We start from the raw sequence: 23,425 nt of genomic DNA on the forward strand, positions 1-23,425 counted from the left end.
GGCCAAATTTACTGTTACTAGGAATTTCGACCCGCGTGGACTTCTGGGTAAATAGGCATACGCATCCCACCAGTCCAAGTAAAACGAAATTCAAAGCTATAGACAGTGAAATTCCCACGAGGAATTTCATCTGACTGGGGAAGACAATATTTGCTAGTATTTTCAGAATCAATACTTGTTGTGCGTCCTATATCCAGAGTATTAGTGGGTACAGGATCTGACCACGGAATACTTTGCTTGCTTCGGCAGGTTAGGAAGCGTGAGATGACGAAAGCAGGCGTACATTTGGTAGTAGAATTTGTTTAGCCAGATAGGGCTGAGAAGTGTGAAGCCACTCTCAATCAGATCCGTTGTAGGTAAGTCAGGAACCCCTGCCATATGTCGCATGACCTCAGAACATAGAATCTGGGTTATATGCATGATTTGGAAGCAGAAGAATATCTTTCCAGACAAATTACATAACTGAGGAAAAGTACGCGTATACTCCGGCAATCAAAACGCTTTAAATCAGATTTCGAAAAGTTTTAATCTGTGCATTTTAATATGCTTGTATTTCGAGGTGGCACTGCCTAACATGGCTCTGTGACTCAGTGTTTTCTCTGTTGGCTTGTCCTCTTTCCAATCAAATTCGGGCAGTAAGTTACTTATTTTTCTGGAAAAGGTGACCCTCCAGGAGACTTTACAAAGGAACAAATTGCGACACTTCAGAAACAGGATAGCTCTGGAAACAGAGCCTTCAATTCCGGACACGACTGCTTGGCAAGACTGTCTAAATAGCAGCGTGCATCATGCACACTGTGTGTCGTAGTAAATGGGACGTCCTGACAAATGCTGAACGAGCTGACAGCGATCCAGGGAAAGAGGCAGAGGTGTGCACGCGAGGTCGCTGGCCACAGGGATGTTGGGAGACCTCGGCGGCACGTCGTTTCGCAGCTGCTTAGGCGGCTCCATGGTGTCTGGCGGCAGGTCTTCCAGTGGACAGGTGGGATGGTCCAGGACGTTCATCAGGAGCTCCAGGAAGCCAGTGTCCGCGGAGAGCGTAGCGTTGCATCTGCTCTGCAGCTACCACGCCTCACCTACCAAACAACAACAGCAAAGTAGGTGGTGCTCATAAGCTAAAGGCAGCTCAGCGGACCAACAACAGCAAGTAGATGGTGTTCGTACGCCAAAGGCACCTCAACTCACAATCTCCTCTGGAGGATAAGACTGGGTGATGTTTAAATAAATCGATGATCGATGATTAGATGATGATTAGATTATGTCACAACCAAGAAATATCCAACCCGGTATGAAGTAAAATAACAAGTCTGAAATTTGTCAGATGTTCATTGAATGAATACTACGTGAGTCTCTGTATGTCCCTCTTCTCAGAGATTGTTGCGGGACTGGGCTGTTCAGTATAGAATAACAAATCGAACACGTTTCAGCCGTCTAACTTTTTAACAGTTATTTCATTTGGCTAGCAGTTTCGGCTATTTACTACGCCATCCTCAGGCCCTCTGACGAACGTGTAGGATGATTTCGACCTCAGTTCCGGTCAAAATAGGTCCAAATCTGTAGATCTACATATACCGGTCTTTGACTGCAGGCCCCTACTTTGTCCGGGGGTTGGAATCTTCCTCCACATCGGTCAGGGGACCTGAAGATGCCGTAGTAAATCGCTGAAACTGGTAGCCAAATAAAATTTATGGTTTGGAAATGAGACGGCTGAAACTTGTTTGATTTGACATTCACTGTAGAGTGAGAAGCGCTGCTCCCTCCTGACATCGTAAAATTGAGGAAATAAATAAGTTTTATTGGTATCTTTGCTTTGAAGCCGACAAGAATCATTGTTGTTAGTATTGTATTGTTTTGTTTCAACGTTCCATTGTCTCGAGATGTGGAGCTAAGGCGACACAGTTACACTGTAAAAGAGCTATTAGTGGCGTGTGCGTGACGGTCGAATGTCCACGGATAGGGCAAATAGTGACTAAGATAACGATAGCATTTGCCATGGTCCACCTCGTAATACAACCCAGCTGGATTGAGAGGGATATGTTGTCTTTTCAGGCTTGTCAAAGACATGCCACTTGTTGGACGTGTGGTGCCTCCACCAGCGACAGCTGCAGAGAGGAAACTCTCAGGCCAGGCACAGCGGCGTGGTGCGAAATGTCTGAGGAACCAAGATTCAGGCCTCTCTACGACTGCCGTAAACGTAAACGTGTATTCCTTCGGTGTCGATCGTAGAGTAAAGCGCGTGTTGTGTCATCGTGTCATTGCTACGCGCTACCTTTAACCCATATCGGGGTAAAATCTACTTTGGTGACCAACGACGACAACGTACGGCTCATCTGAACACTTCTACGTTCTCATTTCGGATACTGCGCGCCGACAGTGGAGCCATCTCGCAACTTATTTACTTATTCATTAACATTACAGAGTAACCCATCACCTTGGTAACTGTAGTCCGCCAGCTTAGCTGGGTAGTAACGTGCTCGCCTCCCGTGCAGCGGTCTGGTTGGCGATTTTCTCCGCTCGTGGACTGGGTGTTACGTTGTCCTCATGATCATTCCATCCTCATTACAGGCACGCAAATCGCCAAGTGTGGCGTCTACTGAAATAAGACTTCCCCAGATGGGGCCTCCCGGCCAACAATGCCACACGCTCATTTCATTTGGGTAACAACTCGTATAATTGGTCGTTTATTACTGCAAACTAGACAAATTTCAGAATTTTAGTACTTTTATTGTTTTCTTAACAATTAAATCGTTACTTAAGAAAGAAAAACAAAACAAAAAACGCACGATACCAAAATTACCACTGGGAAAAGTTACTATACTATTAAGAAGAAATCAATACACGAAAGAAAAAATTTAGATAGGAAAAATAGATCCTTTTACCAAGCTGTTTAGAGTGGGAGGAATTCAGTAAATACTTCTAGTCTATCTCACCTGAATGAGCATATTCTATTCTACTATAGCTACTAGTATGTGAATGTAGGTTCTGGTATTACCTCTACACGGTTTGTGTTTGGGGCATGACAGTACTGTTTGTTACTACTATTGCTTCCTCCACTTCACTGCGCCGTAAGCAGGAGAGGAGCCTTTTGTGTTTGTCTATTTACATCTTATTACACTGCACATGTACGTTTATGCACAATTTTACAATGTTCACATGTATCACAGTTCGAATCTTATACATTTCACAAATTACACATTTACATGTTTGAAAATAATGATCCAAAGAACTAAATAATTACTTGTTTTACTTGCACAAACAGGAAAATTTGTTGTTTTATTTCTGTTACTAACTGATTTCTAAATTTTATGTTTGTATTACTTGTACTATTGTTGCAGTCGTGTATCTGTTACCATGTCGTACATGTACCTGGTGATACTGGAGTGTTCATATCGTCACCTGTATCGATATGTTCATCTGTTTCCATAACATCGTTTAGATCTCTAATATCCCATGACTCATGCTGTGGTGTAGGGTGAGTTTCGGGTCGTGATGTCACACATGGTCGTTGCTGCTTATAGGCCTTGTTTAGCGCTATTGATATTTCATCAGTGATATGGTTAAGCATGATACAGTTATCTGGGTCTCTTAAAGCTTGCCCTGCGTCTTCGATTTCTGACGTCGGCCTTAGATGTGTGAGGGGCCACATTTTAGTGTCACGTGTTCGGGGGATCCATGTTGCCCGTATTCACACACATCACTTTGGCTAACGGCAAAGCGGTGCAAGTGTGTAAGTGTGTAAGGTACGGGCCATGCCGCGTCAGGAAGTGTACCATACGGTGACTTGTGTCAGCGTGTCTGAGTCTCAACTGTTCCCTGATGTTTGGGAAGAAGGAGAAAACCCGAACGGACCTTGTGAGATGTTTCCTATTTTTTTTGCCATGTCTCAACCTTCCAAAGATTTAATTGGCGTTTTTCTGTAATATGCTCTCCTGTTATCTCATGTACTTTATCCACTCTTCCCCTTTTGAGCCAGAATGCTCTTCCTCTGTGTCTACTGATTATGTCAACAGAGTATGTTGCAAGTACAACGCAACTACTGCAACTACTGTCGCGAACAACTATTCCTATGTGAAGACAGGGATCAGTTTAGTGCTCCGCAGCGAAGTATTGAGAAACCGCCACTATTCAAGAAGGAAAATGTCCACGCTCCTTATCAGCGCAACCTCATCGGTGCGAACAGTGCTACCCGTGTTACCGAACGACTTGTTCCTACCGATAGTTTCTTGGGTGATTTCGTTCCAGTCTTTACTTCGTATGCGTAAGTTATCATTCCAGAACAGTGCACCAGCTTCTTGGACATGCGTTTTCCCGAATCGCCGATGCCAGCCGCTGTGGCCGAGCGGTTCTAGGCGCTTCAGTCCGGAACCGCGCTGCTGCTGCGGTCGCAGGTTCGAATCCTACCTCGGGCATGGATGTGCGTGATGTCCTTAGGGTAAGTTAGGTTTAAGTAGTTCTAAATCTAGGGGACTGATGACCTCAGATGTTGAGTCCCATAGTGCTTAGCGTCATTTCAATCGCCGATGCTGACGTGCCTACATCCCCGCATCTAACCTCGAACCACCCGTTCGCGCTGCATCACGTGCTCCATTGGGATGGACGACTTCTGGACACTGCTAATGTCCTTACACCCACGCCGCATACGATAACTGCGAACTTAGCCCCTGTGCCTCTCCGAACAACATCCCGGCCGTCAGTACAAACCATGCATCAACGACTCCGCCACTTGTTATGGTTCAGAATTTAAGTTGCCTCCATTCCGCCCAGACCAACCTGTGATGTGGATCGCGATCGCTGAGTACATTGAGGCCTCCCACGGTGGCTTTGCTCAGCCACCTGGGTGAAGACGCTATCAGTGACAAACCTGCTGTGATTAATATGTTTCTATTTAGCATTGGCCACCAGTCAACATTGGCGACGTCTCGTTCGCCGCCATCAGAACACAGGACACCCTCACTACTTTGTCGACGATTGTGTTCAATATCAGCTAGTAATTGCGAATTCTAAGCCTATGTTAAACAGAAGCTGGGAGAGGCCATCTCCTAGTGGAGCTCCTGTACGTAATTCAAAAGACTCACATATTTGTAGTACGAAAAACAGTCCAGATTACAAAGTTTTACACAACATGTTATGATGATTTGAAAATGGGACACTAGTCATCGAATGAATTTGCAACTTTGGACTGGTTTTTTGTTCTACTGATTAACAGAAGTTGCTGATCCAAGCTACTCCAGCATCTTGGAAGTTCGTAGACTCATGTATTTCACCAGGAAACTTCATTTGATTTTCTGAGTCTGTGATTACAATGTACTCATAAAAACTACAACTACAATCACGGTAATAATAATAATAATAATAATGCTATATTCAGACGTATCCGCTCGTTAGCGACCGCCATAAAACCAAAATGTCCATGAGAAAAGGCGACCGAAGACTTTCCGATACAAGCAATGACCCCCATTCGGGAAGCGGCATCGTTAAAGAGGGTGGAGGAACGGACAGACGATCGGAGCACCCTCTTGCGCCTGGGATGGGAAATTGCCCCTAAAAATCAGAAGAATCAGCAATCATTGTCAGTGGCCTGAGTATGCAGAAGGCAGTGGACACGTCTTTAATGAAGACATAACGCAGTCCACAGTATATGTGGCCTGTAATCAAAAAAGTGTCTTTATCGTCTCTCCATTGCAAAAGGTTCCGAATTCGCCCACCAGTCGCGTCTCTACGAGTGGACCGCCAAGGGAGAGGCTGTCGGGAGAAAAGTTGAATAAGTGACGAAACAAGCTGGAGCGTTGAATGTCAGAAGTCTTCATATGCTAGAAAAACTAGAAAACCTAAAAAGGGAAATGTAGAGGCTCTGCCAGTGAAGTGAAACGAAAGGAAAATATGGGTTTCTGGGCACACAAAGTAGTGTAATATCAACAGCATCAGAAAATAATGTTACAGGCGTAGGATTCGTGATGAACAGAAAGGCAGAGCAGAGGGCTAGTTTTTGTGGATAGTTCCTATGTTGGGAATCTCGCACTGCTTTATAATCTAAATTCAGAAGAGGTAATGACCTCGGTTTCTACTGCCGTAAAACATTAACCCTTTGCACGAGTACAAAATACAGGAGAACCAAAGGGAAAAAATATGGATGGAGACCAACAATAAAGTGCTCAGATTAGAAAGGATGTAAGACCTAGATGTAATTTTTCAACCCTTGTATTCAATCTGTGTGTAGAAGAAGCAATGACGGAAATAAAAGAAAGTTTCATAAGTGGTATTAAGATCTATGTTGATGGGTACGAATAATAAGATTCGTTTATGACGTCCCTATTCTCAGAGAAAGTGAAGAACAGCCGTAAGACCGGTTGAATGAAATGAAAAGGCTAATGAGCACACACATTCGACTGAGAGTTTACCGAATAAACACGAAAGTAATGAAGAGCAGCAGAAATGTGACTAGTGATAAACTTAACATCAAAACTGGAGACGGAGAAGTAGATGAATTGAAGGAATTTTATTAAGTTGGAAGCAAAAAAAACAGATGACTGACGAAATAAGGAAGACATAGAAAGCAGACTAGTACAGGAAATGAGAGCATTTCAGTCCAAAAGAAGTTATCTGTTAAGTAACGAATGAAATTTCTGAATTAAACGTTCCATGTAAGGCAGCATCTAAAAATCAGTCCTTAGTAGTTTTAAAACCTGCCCAGTACTGTAAATCAAGAAAGGACTGAAGTGAATGAGCAGGTGGACGAAATGGAAAAGAACCAACGATTTAATATTCTTCGTAGAGGCTTATTTTAGTAAAGCTCAAGGAGTGCAAACAGAACTTACGGAAAGAGTGAAAGTAGTAGAGATTAACGTAGCTTCTTCACATACTGTTGTGTTTCAGACCAAATAACGAGTAAGCAGACAATTAAATGACAGTGAGTTTGTTTATCACGCAACCCGTTTCAGGCTTGTACCCATCTTCAGGTGATTTACATTCTTGCACGTCACCACACTCAGTGCTGGAGATCACTGTTTCGATCAGAAACAAATAAGCTGACATTGACTATCACACACAAATGAAACATCTGGAAGTGGCTAAGTGACAAGATCGAAACGGAGATAATGTAGTTAAGGGGCGCAAGTCACAGGTTTAGGCATTGTAATTACGCAATTCTGCACCTTATAACCCATGGGGTGGTTGCGACCTCCCTGATGTTATATTTTTAAGTCATTTCAGCGTGTATTTCCAAAAGGTTGGTCAAATGGACAAAAAATCAAATTTATTTTTAGTTAATTAAGAGGTAATGTGGCACAGCGAGGAGTTTGGAGATTTGTGCAATAAGACAGTTACATAAAAATTAGCGAATTTCAGGGAGCGTTTAAAAATCCATTTTGGTTAGAGTGTGCCCAACGTAAATTAAGTTTTGAAATTCTGGGTCCTGGAGAATATACTAGTAAATATTTTATTTATTTTGAAAGATGTACGTATTTGGTTAAACATTTAGATGATCCTTTAAGTTCGAAGCATATTTTACATATTTTACTGAGACGATTTCTACATTGTCAGAGAAAAAGTCATTATTAGAAAGCTCATTGACGCATAAGGTTTGCTAGACTATTTCGACTGTTTAGACGGTTTAGAAAGAAACAGACTAGTTGGAGAAAACTATGGAGGAAGAGCTACTAGGAATACATACTTCGTGAACTTAGGTGGGAAGAATCTGTGCTCTAATAGAGACATAACTGGATTTTATAACCACCAGGAAGATGCTACTAACAGTACAGATGTTAAATAAAATAGTAAAAATCCGTATTGGAGAAATTGGAGACCCCCTGGTAATAATGGAGTACGAAGAAAGCAGGAAAACTAGACGTGTTCAGAGAAGTGTCCCTGTCGTCGATCAGAACTCAATTAGGGGCAATGATATGGGAATCCGGGATGATGTAGTATTCAGACAATGTCGGTGATTTATGGTTGTAGAAGCCTATTTGACAGCTTGGGAGAGTAAGGCAGCCTATGGTGAAGGTAAATCGAGTAGAGGAAACAGCGGTGTAGAAACAAGTATTTTGAGCAATCCTTTCTTCGGATGTCGTAATACTATGAAGAGTGTGAATGTACTGATGACTACCTTTGGAAAAGGAGAATTAACTAGAGGACAAGTATTGAGTAAAATGAATATGAATGAACAAGAAATGATTCATTATTTCCAATTATAAGAAATTTGTCTATTCCTGCTTTGCTTAGAGCTGATTGTCAAAGTACTGTGTGAAGTTGGATGTTAGTGATCGCATGCTTAAAGTAAAAGTTAATGGTGAAGAGTTTACTGATGGTTTTGTTGGGGTTGATAAAGTGTAAAGTCACGTCCAGAATTGGAAAAAGAACTGGGTTAATAATGTACTTGCATGAGAGGAAGGATGGTGCTGTAAGTCGAAATTTCAAACAGCAAGATCAAGACACATTTACAGTGACAGAAGAAGTTATAATTAAAAGGTAACAGAGTTGGAACAGTTGAAGACAGAAAAGCTTAGAGAATTAAGGGATGTACTTTTGAAACATCAGATAGCATTTTCAGAGAATCCTGAGCTTATAAAAGATATTGAGTGTGGACTATTGGTCAAAAACTATGAATATTTTTTCATCAGGCCTTATCCAGTCGTTTTGTCACTGAAGCCAGGGATCAAAAGTGAAACTGACAGAACGCTAAATTGGGGGAATTGTAGAATTGTTTACTGGTTGTTAATACAGTCTTATAGATGCAGTAAAAATCAAACGGTAGTATACATTTGGTTTTGGATGTGTGGAATGTTAATAAATGTTTGGTAATAAAAAAGAGCAAATGATATTTTGGCTGGGTTCTGCTGGGTGAAATAACTTTCAACCATGAACTTGACTACAAGGTATTGGCAGATTACATCAGCTTATAAATTGAGCAAGTATATGGCTTTCCTCTTCGACAGTAAATAATACCCTCTAGGGTTGTACCATTTGGGCTAAATTTATCGGTAAGCATCTTTACTCGTGTGCTGGACCAAGCCCAGGGAGAGGAGTTAAATAGTAAACTAGTTTATTATGCCATTCTTATTGCTACTAAACAGTGGGAGGAACCCAACAGGACTTCCTTACATGAGTGAAGCATTAGGGAGTGACAATCAAGTCGTGCAAATCTCATTTTGGGAGAAATAAATCTTTGGGGCATACCGTGAGCAAGGAGTGAAAAAAAAGAGAAAGGAAAAAGAAGGATGGAAACTATAAAGAACTCTGCTTGAATTCGTTTAAAACGACAAATTCGTTCGTTTATTGGCGCTGTTGGATTTTATGAATGTTTTGTTGATAACTAAATATTAAACAGTGATTCATTGCTAAGTTGAATTGGGGTGTGGGCTAACTTGAAAAGGGATGAACAGTGCGAAAGGGATTTTATAAGGATGAAAGTATGCTTCGTAAATGTAAAATTGCTGGAACGCCCAAGTCTGAATAAGAATTTGTGGCTTGGGGCAGATGGTATGAGTTTTTGCCTGTGATGTGTTCTAGGAATACGCTGCAGTAGAGGCAGCGAGAGAAACAAATGTGGCATTTCCTAGTAGGATATTAAATGGCATTTAGAGGAATTATTCCACTAAGGAACAAAAGCCCTATCCTTGTGTGGGCATTTCACAAATATAGATACCATATTGTTATTGGACAGGCACATGAAATTCTTCATGGATTACAAATCTTTGGTAATGTTCAATACATGCAGATCGTTTCATCCAGGGTACATTACTTGAGCACTGGATTTACAATAGTATTCATTTCAGATTAAATACAAGAAGAGAGTTAAGAACATGGTACCTGATGCTTTTCACGGCTACTTTTTGGCCTAGAAAATAAAGTGGTACATTTAGAAGAATAATGAAATATCTTTCCTTAAGACTGCAGAGTATGTGGATGAGATTCAGATGTGGGCTAAACGAGTGATAGTAGGACAAGAGGCTGATGATAAGTTAGCATTAGTTAAGAGACAGTAGCTAGTAGATAATTCTACTGGCAAGTGGAAGGAGTATTCGTTAGTGCATCAAGACGTGTTGCTTATAAGAACCAGAATGGAAAGTATTGATTGGTGGTTGTGTATACTTCAATACTGTGTAGAAGACCTTATATGGTACATACATACAGGGTTTAAACATTACAGAGCAACTGAATGTGTGTCAAACATGAGGAAGTATTACTATTTTGAGCCGTATTTACCTACAATCAAGAAGATATTGAGAAAATATTATGTGCATCAAAGACTGAAGGTGCCTCCTGGCCATAATTTAAATGTAATTTTCTGTATAGTACCAGACGTAATGTAGGGTTTGATTATGGTAGATCTATATAGTCCATTACCACTTGCGAGTTCTGGATAAGCTTCTCTATTGGGTACTATGGAAGTTTTATATAATTATGGGAAGTTGTATTTACTGAAAAGAGCTAATGCCAAACCTCTAGTGATGTGTTTGGAGTCTCAGTATTTCTAGATCACCCAAACAGGATTCCTTCAGACAGTGGAACAAGTTTTACAAAGAGGACCAGCAAGGAATTTCTAAACAATAAAACAATGCAGTCAGTAGTCATATCAGATTATCACCCACAGGAAAACCCGGTGGCACACGTTATGAGGGAAATACAGAGTGTGTTTGCTGAACTTATGTTGGGAGTAATCATCAAAGCTTGTGTCTGCATATAAAGGACTTTGAAATTATTGAGAATAATTTTCCTGGCAGCATTATGGGAGGAATTAATCAAAAGCTAACAATAGAAAAAGCAGAGGAGGAACCCATCATTGACAATATTTGTTTGCCATAGCAAATTTTAGCTAACAAGGAACAGTGGGGGAGGTTGCTCTAAGCAGGGTGAAAATGAGGGCACAAAGACGAGAAGTAGGAAAGAGAAGTAGGAAGCAAATGCTATCCTACAAGGTGAGTGAGGAAGTGTTGTTAAAGACATACCCTCTGTCATCGGTACAAGAAGGCTTAATGAAAAGGTTTTGCAACCTGTTTGAAGGCCTGCTTGTGGTTCAAGCTATTCTTCACCCTAAGGCTGTAATTTCAGGTAATATTCAGAATCGAAGTATTAAAAGGTTCTGTAATTTGGAAGATACGAAGAAATATTATTCACAAGGCGACCCTCATAATTAATTAATATGTGATGTAGTTTAAGAAAAAAATTGTGACTAGGTTACTGCATAACTAACTGGTTAAGAGATTTTAAATGAAATAATAAGAATTATGACAATAATTCTATGTGGTTATATTAAGTTAAGAGGAAATTTGTTCAAAACGCGTGTGCATTGCTGTACAGATAAGTGGATGATTTTTAAAGAATGAAATAGGAGTTGATTTTACAATGTGATGCAGTAACACAGGAAACCCTTTCATTAATTATACAAGTGATTAAAATGGTACTAGAGATATATATTGGACATTACTGATGTATCCCTTAGATGCCTATAATACTTGCATTAACATAAATGTTGTTATTTGAGTTCAGATGTTGTGAGAGAATTGCAATAGAAGCTTGAGGTCGTTCAGTCATCTCTGGCCACACACAACAGAGGGAATATTTAAAAGTTTACATGAATATGTAGAAGATTCTTAGAGTAACTTTGGTGGAGGTGCCTAACAAATCAAAATCTTATCGTACTCATTCTACATGAATGAGTCATTATTAGAAACTTTAATAAATTGGTACATAATGTGCGTGAAGTAAAGTGGAGATGAAGGTGATTATATTTGTATTACAAGCAATTGTCTGACTATATAGGCCACACATTCGCCTTGTATTTTCCCTGCAAAGTGATAACGTTAGCCCACTGCCATAAATACACTCCTGGAAATGGAAAAAAGAACACATTGACACCGGTGTGTCAGACCCACCATACTTGCTCCGGACACTGCGAGAGGGCTGTACAAGCAATGATCACACGCACGACACAGCGGACACACCAGGAACCACGGTGTTGGCCGTCGAATGGCGCTAGCTGCGCAGCATTTGTGCACCGCCGCCGTCAGTGTCAGCCAGTTTGCCGTGGCATACGGAGCTCCATCGCAGTCTTTAACACTGGTAGCATGCCGCGACAGCGTGGACGTGAACCGTATGTGCAGTTGACGGACTTTGAGCGAGGGCGTATAGTGGGCATGCGGGAGGCCGGGTGGACGTACCGCCGAATTGCTCAACACGTGGGGCGTGAGGTCTACACAGTACATCGATGTTGTCGCCAGTGGTCGGCGGAAGGTGCACGTGCCTGTCGACCTGGGACCGGACCGCAGCGACGCACGGATGCACGCCAAGACCGTAGGATCCTACGCAGTGCCGTAGGGGACCGCACCGCCACTTCCCAGCAAATTAGGGACACTGTTGCTCCTGGGGTATCGGCGAGGACCATTCGCAACCGTCTCCATGAAGCTGGGCTACGGTCCCGCACACCGTTAGGCCGTCTTCCGCTCACGCCCCAACATCGTGCAGCCCGCCTCCACTGGTGTCGCGACAGGCGTGAATGGAGGGACGAATGGAGACGTGTCGTCTTCAGCGATGAGAGTCGCTTCTGCCTTGGTGCCAATGATGGTCGTATGCGTGTTTGGCGCTGTGCAGGTGAGCGCCACAATCAGGACTGCATACGACCGAGGCACACAGGGCCAACACCCGGCATCATGGTGTGGGGAGCGATCTCCTACACTGGCCGTACACCACTTGTGATCGTCGAGGGGACACTGAATAGTGCACGGTACATCCAAACCGTCATCGAACCCATCGTTCTACCATTCCTAGACCGGCAAGGGAACTTGCTGTTCCAACAGGACAATGCACGTCCGCATGTATCCCGTGCCACCCAACGTGCTCTAGAAGGTGTAAGTCAACTACCCTGGCCAGCAAGATCTCCGGATCTGTCCCCCATTGAGCATGTTTGGGACTGGATGAAGCGTCGTCTCACGCGGTCTGCACGTCCAGCACGAACGCTTTTCCAACTGAGGCGCCAGGTGGAAATGGCATGGCAAGCCGTTCCACAGGACTACATCCAGCATGTCTACGATCGTCTCCATGGGAGAATAGCAGCCTGCATTGCTGCGAAAGGTGGATATACACTGTACTAGTGCCGACATTGTGCATGCTTGTTGCCTGTGTCTATGTGCCTGTGGTTCTGTCAGTGTGATCATGTGATGTATCTGACCCCAGGAATGTGTCAATAAAGTTTCCCCTTCCTGGGACAATGAATTCACGGTGTTCTTATTTCAATTTCCAGGAGTGTATGTTTGCTGAGCATTAGAATCAGAAGTACCTACCACACAGTATTTCATTTCACTGAGGAATGGGGTACCTAGTTGTAAGCAGCATGAGTGATGATGCCAACAGGATAATAGACTGGTCAGCACAGAACATTAAAAACAAGATGAGGATTATATCGTAATGCATCAGTCAGAGCATTATATTCTGATGAGACTAATTCTAATTATTCATTACGCTAGGCCAGACTCATTAACATTTTGATTAACTTGATACAGTTTTATTTACATAAAGGTTAGTCGATTTTATGAGGCACAATGGTTGTAAAATTGTCTTTCAGAATTTATGTTGATATTCTTTTATTCAACTAATTCACCATTTCTGCAGATGCTCTGAGAAGTGTGAGTGACTGTGGAATTTTCATTCTACATGAGAGCAGTGCTAGTTATCCTTTGATTAGATGGATATTAGATAAATCACTATTCCTCGAAAGTGCTATTTACTCATTTACACACATTTTGTGTGTTGGGCCACTGTTTGTTGGACGGTTCGCCTGAGCCAAAGGCATATTTTTTGTGCAGCACTCGCGACGTGGAAGGTAGGACAGTTACCAGTAAAACCCAATCACGTCAAAGCCCACTGAATAAGAGATGCACAGTGCTCTCTTATTGTGATTTTTAAGAGTGTTTTCGCTAGTATTACGTGGAATTTATTGCAGAACTGAAACAGTCTTTTACATCTATCATTCTCACTCCTGCTACTACTACTACTACTACTACTACTACTACTTCTGCTGCTACTGCCTACTCCACTACCTCTTTCCCACAACCGGGGATTATTAGATTATTATCTCCCTTTACATACTGCATCGCCCGTTCTATATCCTCTTACACTTTCTGTATCTCCTCATCTTCTCTTTCTCACGTCTCCATATATACGTGAACCATTGTTGTTGGCGCCGGTCTGCTGTCGATTGTGCCGAGAACAACACTACCACCGTACTGTTCACAGTTGCTCACTCGTTGTTCTACCATCTTATTCACAGGGAATCCTATACTCCCATGATACCACTTTCTGCTGCTGCTAATATCACCCTTTATTCGTTTGATCAATTCATTTCTCTTCGCCTACTCCCACTTCATCTAGATTGAGCCTTTGCATTTCGTTTTTCAAGTTTTATAGCTTCAATACCATGTTCATACTTCTGACATTTCACTCAACGCCTTTTGCTGGTTATTCAGTCTTTTTCTCGTCCCCTCCCAGAGATCTAAAAGGGTGTCTAATCCCGAATCTTTCGCCAATGGAGAGATTCTTGTGGTACTTTTTCAGTTACAGACAACCCGCCCTGCGAATACACATTAAGCATATTTAATGCTGTGGTTTCCATTGCGTTCTGCATCCTCAGCTGGTTGATGATTACTGATTCTCAACCTTTTAGCAGCAGTTTCCCACACCAAGATCAGGAGTTTGTTTTGAAACTCTGCTTCTTCGCACTCTTTGACAACGCCGTTAACAGAGCGATGTTCACCCGTAGTACTGGAAGTTTTTGGCTAACATCGTAGATGATTTTATTCAGAATTTAGCATTGACAGTCGTAGAACCGACACCCGGGTTCGAATCCTCGTCTGACACAAATCTTCATGTGTCGCCCGATAAATTGTACAGCTGGAGCCTGTAATGGTACTTGAATTACTTAACCATTACGGCACCTCACCTGAACCTCTCGATACCAGTAATATTCTACTGTGTTTCTGTAGAAGTAGTTAACATATTTCTGAGACAACATTCAGATTTGATTTCATTAATGTAGAGATACTTTGATACATCGATATGTTTATGTTGCATTGATATTATTCTTAAGTGTATTCTTTCTTTTGTCACTATGATCTTTGACGTACTTGTAACTCTGATTTTTGGGTGCGTAAGCGATTATTACTAGTTAATTAGCTGTTAGAGAGTCGCACCTTGAATAAGTCAAGTCTTGGACGTCATGTTGGAAAGATGCATATTGTAGCCAGTTTATAAACTGTGAACTTTAACAATGAGGAAGATGTTTTCAAGTATGTTTTATATTGTGAAGTGATGTTTTGTGTGTTACGTGATATTGCAATAAAAGCAATTAAAAGCAAGTGTAAATTAAATTCAGAGCGCTGATTATTTTTTTACATCACTATTGTGCTAACTTTGAAAGGTTTAATCTTCAAGAACCGTTTGTGAAGCGCATCTACAAAAATTTTGAATATAGCAGAATAAAACCTAGGCCTCTTTGCGTCCGAGCTTGGAATCATCATCTTCTAGATTTTCGACGATTGAGCCATGATTTTACGACGAGACCAGCGTGGGAAACACGAAAAGATGAGTGCCTAGTTTTTTCATTATTACATGAAATGACTTTAATAACTGTGGTGTCACCGCCAGACACCACACTTGCTAGGTGGTAGCTTTAAATCGGCCGCGGTCCATTAGTACATGTCGGACGCGCGTGTCGCCACTGTCAGTAATTGCAGACCGAGCGCCACCACACGGCAGGTCTAGAGAGACGTGCTAGCACTCGCCCCAGTTGTACGGACGACTTTGCTAGCGACTACAGTGACGAAGCCTTTCTCTCATTTGCCGAGAGATAGTTAGAATAGCCTTCAGCTAAGCCCATTGCTACGACCTAGCAAGGCGCCATTAACCATATCTAGAGAGAGTCTCACTTGTATCATCAAGAATGTTGTATACAAATGATGGATTAGAGTGAAGTATTCCAGCAGCTACGTACTTTTCTTTATAGCATTCATTACGTATCCTGTTTCAGACCTAAGCAAGCCTGCGTGAATTAAACGCGTGCCTTTCGGTTACCCGTCACTGTGGACTGGCTGTCTTGTCAGTCCACTACAATAACTGTGCTATAATGACACCTGCCACATAATTACTTTGTTGTTGTCTGAAAATGCAGTATTTAGCAGCGTCAGCAACACCACAATCATTATTAAATTTTGACCTTTGTTGTGTGGTAGGGTTGTTAGAAGCCTCACCGTATTCGCAATTGGGAATACATTTCTAATAATTTTTAGTTCCGGACTTCTTCTGCGTCTTCATGCTGTGGATGCTGTGGGCACTCCTAAGACAACGGTAGTGTTCACAGGGCTACATGGATACGTTTCTGTATTGGCGAACACTCAAGAATCCTATCGCATCTCGACTGGGCCGCTAAACCATCCGATCTTCAACTTACAGAAAATATTTGAGACTACAGTGTCAAACGTAGCAATCAACATCCACTAAAATCGGTACCTCTATTTCATCTAATGCGTGATCCCAGCCGAATACGGCGTACCTGAATAAACTTTTGGACTCTTTCTTGCCGAACTTACGCCGTTACAAAACTACAAACAGTATCCTGTACAGAGGTGTTAGGGTGGCCTCTCCTGGGGCGAGGATGACTAATTCGTTTAATTCTTTATCAGATGTGCTTATATGGTATCTAATTAAATTTGTCAATGTTCGCGTTGATAATTAAGAGTTGTAGATGCCGTGGATGCAGTCTGGTTATCAGCAGATCTAATTTTTTCGTATAGTGGGGTTAATATTTAGATCTAAGTATTTTGTTTTCAGTGTACTTTGTTTAAGACGAAGTTATCACCAGCCGGCCTGTGTGGCCGTGCGGTTCTAGGCGCTTCAGTCTGGAACCGCGTACCGCTACGGTCGCAGGTTTGAATCCTGCCTCGGGCATGGATGTGTGTGATGTCCTTAGGTTAGTGAGGTTTAAGTAGTTCTAAGTTCTAGGGGACTGATGACCACAGATGTTAAGTCCCATAGTGCTCAGAGCCATTTGAACCATTTTTGAAGTTATCACCAACATTGTCCCATTATCAAACCGTTCATTATATTAACCGAAATTTTGTCACAACATACGTTATTGATACATTAGGCTATACTTAACAATTAGCTGAGTACCCAGCGCTGCCCGGGGATGTATTCATTCTAATCATGTGTTAGTCTGTCTCCTCTTTCCCCTTCACTCCGTTCATCTCCTCCTCCCTTGCTTTTGTCCATCTCCTCCTTCTCCCTTTCTGTCCGTTCCCCCTCCCCTTCTCTGTTCCATCTTCTCCTCCCTCTACCTGTGCCCATTTCCTACTACCTCCTTCGCTTTCTGCGTTATCACCCGTATACCAAGAAGAGTTGCTAGTTCATAACCCCGAAATATTTCTATCCATATAGTAAGTAGTATGTGTACCAAGTTTGGTTTAAATCGGTACAGTGCTTTAGAAGGAGATACATACATACATACATATATGTACATCTATTTTTATAATTAGTATGGGTATAAATACATGGATAATATATTTTCAAATAACATACTCACAAGTTTTGTTGGAGAACTGGTAGAGCAGAATAAAATTTCAGCTATATTTATCGATAAGTAGACTTCTCGTGATTATGACTGTTGAGATGCGACGAAAAGCCTGCAGCAACTGCGAGAAGATGGGATGTCTCAGATGAAGTCGTTTAGCCTGTCAAAATAAAATGGAGTCACTTGATGTAACAGATCAGTTTCTGAAAGCTGATTATATTTAATAGAAACGAAAAGTGAAAGTTAAACTCAGCTTTTCTCTTTTCCAGTTCTTATCTTTTCCTTCTAAAGAAATGCCCAGGTCAATATAAATGAATGAAAATATTAAACCGAGCTATCTTGGCGTGAACTGAATGGTAGCGTGTCTGGTGACACATTTTGGTTGAAATCAGCGGTCTCTGTTGGAATAGAAGAATGTTTGTGCACACACACATATAAAATTGAGGCAGGACAAGGAAATGCTTTAGTACAGGAGGATTAGTATTATTTCACGGTCTTACAGAATATACACATAGACACTGTATTTACAGGTTAATGTTTAAATTTGATAATCAGATCCCAGCACTTAGTGTCACTTCGTACAAGCGTTTCACACCACCTTTATAGATAAGGACTGGGCAGCTAGCCAAAACGTGTCTCACTACATGTTCCTCTGCATCACAGATATGTACAGCACTTTCACAATAACCCTTCTCCTTCAAGGTGCGGCCACGTCTCTCTTCTGCTATTCAGATGTGGTTGATCTTGAGCGTTCGCGACGAGGGAGACCAAACCCCGCAACCCTCCGGTATCTGAATCAAATGGGTTTTCTAGGCAGATGTTCATGCCAAGGTTCTCCACTTCTTGGTGATGTCGAAAACTTGTGTCACCTGATCATCAGAATAAAGTGGCCACTGTGATTTCAGGCATACAGTTCGCGAATTCTGGAAAGCGCTATTCTCATGGATCTCTGTCTCCTTAACATTTTTGCACCTTGGCAGCTTTGGTCATGAAATAAGTAGAGCAATGCTGGATATAACAGGCATCCACTGAGTGGGAGTTGATTTGACAGTGCCATTAACGGTCGTAATGGCCTCATCCTGTCTTATTTATATGTACGCTCTTTTCCTATGCAGGGCACAATTTTCAGCATCTGTGTATACAAGTTAAATCAGAGAATTGCGTGGCGTACTATCTGCATTTGTCCTCCAGATGTCTCTTGGATTATCGTTCAGTAGATCTCCTACTGAGCCAAGATTCTTTGACAGATTCATGCAGGACTGCATAAATAACAGTGCCAGGTAGAGGGAGACACCAAGATATTGAGAGCAGCAGTTGTGAGAAACTCTGATCTCATCTAAAAGCTCGTGTAATTTCCTGTGTGCCTCTATATCATGGAGATCGATCATTGTGACCACTGTTTTACTTGTGTTTGTCCGGAGTCTGCATTTGCAAATATGCCCATTAAGTACGGTGTCAACTTGGAGGGATACGCCGCCCCGGCCAGGGTGCAACCAGCCCCACGCGATCAATTTTTCTCCTAGAAGTCCATTACGAAGAGCAGTATAGACTGCACAGGACCTTGGTGTGTGAAGATATTGGGCAAGAGAACACTTGCAATGGATCCTGGATCTACGGCGTCAGTTTCTACTCACTGGCGTGTACAGGATTCTTATGACGCCTCATGGTCGTCGTAAGAAGAATGTGACCACACTCTTCCTAATCTCTATTGGCAGAACTGCGGCGGAGTCTTTGTAGGCTGCTGACGAGCTACCTAATGCATTTGAGCAACAGGGGTCAGATCCGCAATCATCACTAGCTACAGTTTTGAGTTAATACTCTCACCTAAGAGAAAATCAGAGCCTCTCCAGCCCGAAGTGCATTCACGGAATCTTGCATGGCTGCACCCTGTACTCTTCATGGCATCCGGACGCACCCTTTCCGTACCCGGAATGACTCCCCACTGAATGCACACGGAGTGCACGCTGGCTTCCTTCACCTGCTTGGCAGCCATGTTCCTAAGTGACCCCACTATGCGCCTAACGTTGGAGCTCCCAACTACCAGTAAACCCACCCTCTGTGAAATATGGAAGTGCTCTGATCAGTTGTACATGAGGCAGCGGCATCTCATCTCTGTACCTCTTGGAGTTAACAGTTTCCTTCCAGAAGTCAATGACGACGTGTGGCTTCCTGTGCATAGCCAGTATGAAACTTCTACAGGCCAATGGATAGTGATCATCAAACAGGTTTCATTCCAATTTTCAATATTTTCTAGTGTTTCGGCTAGTACCTCTATCATGCTAGGCCAGCGTACAGCGAGAGGCGTTACTTAAATTTAAGTGGAATTTGCCTTCGGAAAGCAGATTTCCCCAATCACTTACGACCCAGAGAACTGCCTACACACTTGACATATCAAGAATTTAAATCACAGCTTTTTCTTAGCTTTCACTGATGTTTCTTTTCCAAGCACGGAATACTAATTTCCTGAAGATATAGCACAACCTGGCATTTTATGGAAATCTTGGAGGTCATTTACAGTGTTGGGTCCTTTTTCTACTTCAATAAATTCGTTTTCTCCCATTGTGCTTAACGTTGGGATAATGATATACCAACACAACAGGAGAATAAAATGTAATTGCTGTAGAAACATTGCTCCAGTGGTCCAATCAACTTAGGACTACAGCTGATCGTGAGAGCGTTGGGTGACCGAAGAATCGCTGTTTTGCTTGTTTTGAAATTATTAAGAGGCCACGTGGGTCGGCAGCCTAATGGGTCGGTCAGCGTGCAGTGTGCTGGGTGTATTTCAGGCCGGAGGTTATTCTCGTCCGCTGAACCACAGATGGTTATCTCATGCAAAGAGGCCTGCGCGGTTAAGAAAAGTACTATCCACATCCGCGAAACCAATACCCGCAACCGCGTCGACATCCGCATTTGAAACAGGAAGGAAGATTAGAGTTTAACTTCCCGTCAACAGCGCGGTTGTTACAGGATGAGCATATGCTGGGGTTACGAAAAGACAAAGAAGGACTTCGGCCGCTCCCTTTTCGAAGAAAATTTCCCTGTATTTGCCTGGAACGATTTGGAGGAATCGCAAAGAATTTCAATCTGGATGACCCGACGAGAATTTGAACAATCGTCCTCTCGAATGCGAGTCCAGTGTGCTGACCACTGCGTCACCCCGCTTGGTGCAATCTGCAGACGCTAAAGTTCTGTAAAGCAGTTTAACGCACCACTGCTCCGAGTAAATGCTTATGCCTGGCCTGAAATGTCGACTGGTGCAAGCGCTTACCCGGATTTGATGCGAATTACGGCTGGACGTGTTTCAGTGACAGTCGTAATAAATTCACACTCTTTCCTTTTGGACACAAGAGTGGCACAAAACGTATTAGTTCCTCATTTATGTAGAAAGCCTATTGATGAAAAGAAATTTCCTCTCATTTTTTACATTTCGCGCGCGGACCACGCAATTTGGATATCTATATTTTACTATAACGTGGGCTGCCATATTATCGATACGGTCAGTAAATAATAACATAGTTATAATCACTGAAGGAGATTTTACGAATTATTCGCGTATCATTTCTGCTGTAATCGGAAGACAAGTGAAGTCGGGGCACAATTTGTCATTTTTTGCACACTGTTAAAAGTTAGTCATGTAATTGGTTTAGCATAAGTACAGAAATTATGACGATGCTAAATCGCGTCAATTTGCTACTCTTCTTACAGTAACACACAATAGCATCGTGTAGTTTTATAGAGTACAGAGAAAAGTTGATAGGTAGACCGATTATATACCGAGCATTGCTAGTGGCATAAGTGATTAGCAAATAGATGTGAGATTATGAAACGAACATTCCAAAGCAAAAGCCCACTTATCACGCTGTGGTTCCTTTTTGGAATTGCGTAAAAGAGCAGAATAACTACAAAACACACAGGAATTACTGAGATGTAAGACCGCTGCTTATTAAATGAAAATAGAAGCAAAATTTAAAAGTATAGAAAAACTGGAAGAAGAACATGTGGCCGTCTTTAACCCTAGCAAATATTAACAATGCATGCGTTCGTCTCCAGAGCACTGCACAGTCAAAACTGTATATTGGTATGTATCAAATAGAAAAATAGTAATTGTGAAGTTCAGTTAAATGGCTTAAAGCAATTGATGGTCCATTGGGATAGTAGACGTCTAGTGGCGAACTGTCAAATGGGCACACACACCGTGGAGCGTTGTCAGTTACTGTAAACACTGAAAAGTGCCAGTCGATGGAGCCTTGAGATCCGTCAGCGGGGCCTTACCTGATTGGGGGCATCATATTCTTAGCGTCATAAGGAGTCATTCGTAACTTGCTTCGGAAACTGGACGACAAAAGAGAAAGGTACGGTCGCAGTAACGCATAGTCAATAGGTGCAGCGGTAGTCGCCAGACGGCAAGTCAGACTTCTGCTTTGCCTGTGACAAGCAACAGTCTGTTTCTGGTCTGGCACGATTTAAAATCATTACTATCTTAAGTTAATTCCCATAAATTAATAAAGTAATTATCTCTTTTAATCAGTAACATCAGTGATTGCGACGAGTAAGCCGTCTACTTCTATACTAATTCTTCCTGTTCCCTAGTAGCTGTTTTGTATGTAATTCTTTGTAGTTTAGTTGAGTACACGTTGAGCCATGCTTGGTGCAGTGCGTCAAGCTAGTGGCTAGATACACTCCTGGAAATGGAAAAAAGAACACATTGACACCGGTGTGTCAGACCCACCATACTTGCTCCGGACACTGCGAGAGGGCTGTACAAGCAATGATCACACGCACGGCACAGCGGACACACCAGGAACCGCGGTGTTGGCCGTCGAATGGCGCTAGCTGCGCAGCATTTGTGCACCGCCGCCGTCAGTGTCAGCCAGTTTGCCGTGGCATACGGAGCTCCATCGCAGTCTTTAACACTGGTAGCATGCCGCGACAGCGTGGACGTGAACCGTATGTGCAGTTGACGGACTTTGAGCGAGGGCGTATAGTGGGCATGCGGGAGGCCGGGTGGACGTACCGCCGAATTGCTCAACACGTGGGGCGTGAGGTCTCCACAGTACATCGATGTTGTCGCCAGTGGTCGGCGGAAGGTGCACGTGCCCGTCGACCTGGGACCGGACCGCAGCGACGCACGGATGCACGCCAAGACCGTAGGATCCTACGCAGTGCCGTAGGGGACCGCACCGCCACTTCCCAGCAAATTAGGGACACTGTTGCTCCTGGGGTATCGGCGAGGACCATTCGCAACCGTCTCCATGAAGCTGGGCTACGGTCCCGCACACCGTTAGGCCGTCTTCCGCTCACGCCCCAACATCGTGCAGCCCGCCTCCAGTGGTGTCGCGACAGGAGTGAATGGAGGGACGAATGGAGACGTGTCGTCTTCAGCGATGAGAGTCGCTTCTGCCTTGGTGCCAATGATGGTCGTATGCGTGTTTGGCTCCGTGCAGGTGAGCGCCACAGTCAGGACTGCATACGACCGAGGCACACAGGGCCACCACCCGGCATCATGGTGTGGGGAGCGATCTCCTACACTGGCCGTACACCACTTGTGATCGTCGAGGGGACACTGAATAGTGCACGGTACATCCAAACCGTCATCGAACCCATCGTTCTACCATTCCTAGACCGGCAAGGGAACTTGCTGTTCCAACAGGACAATGCACGTCCGCATGTATCCCGTGCCACCCAACGTGCTCTAGAAGGTGTAAGTCAACTACCCTGGCCAGCAAGATCTCCGGATCTGTCCCCCATTGAACATGTTTGGGACAGGATGAAGCGTCGTCTCACGCGGTCTGCACGTCCAGCACGAACGCTGGTCCAACTGAGGCGCCAGGTGGAAATGGCATGGCAAGCCGCTCCACAGGACTACATCCA

General features: G+C 43.1%; 1 long non-coding RNA gene across 1 annotated transcript in view; it reads right to left on the reverse strand.

Annotated features, from left to right (window-relative positions):
* Positions 1 to 507: 507 nt before the first annotated feature.
* The window catches only part of LOC126175984 (uncharacterized), a 33,784-nt gene continuing 10,866 nt past the window's right edge, over positions 508 to 23,425 (reverse strand). The window contains exons 3-4 of the long non-coding RNA XR_007535631.1: positions 17,567 to 17,714; positions 508 to 1,076 (exon numbers count right to left, since the gene is read on the reverse strand). This is a non-coding gene — a long non-coding RNA (uncharacterized LOC126175984). The remainder of the gene's footprint in view (positions 1,077 to 17,566; positions 17,715 to 23,425) is intronic.

Source organism: Schistocerca cancellata, chromosome 3 (genome assembly GCF_023864275.1).
Source record: "Schistocerca cancellata isolate TAMUIC-IGC-003103 chromosome 3, iqSchCanc2.1, whole genome shotgun sequence".
Taxonomy (NCBI): Eukaryota; Metazoa; Arthropoda; class Insecta; order Orthoptera; family Acrididae; genus Schistocerca; species Schistocerca cancellata.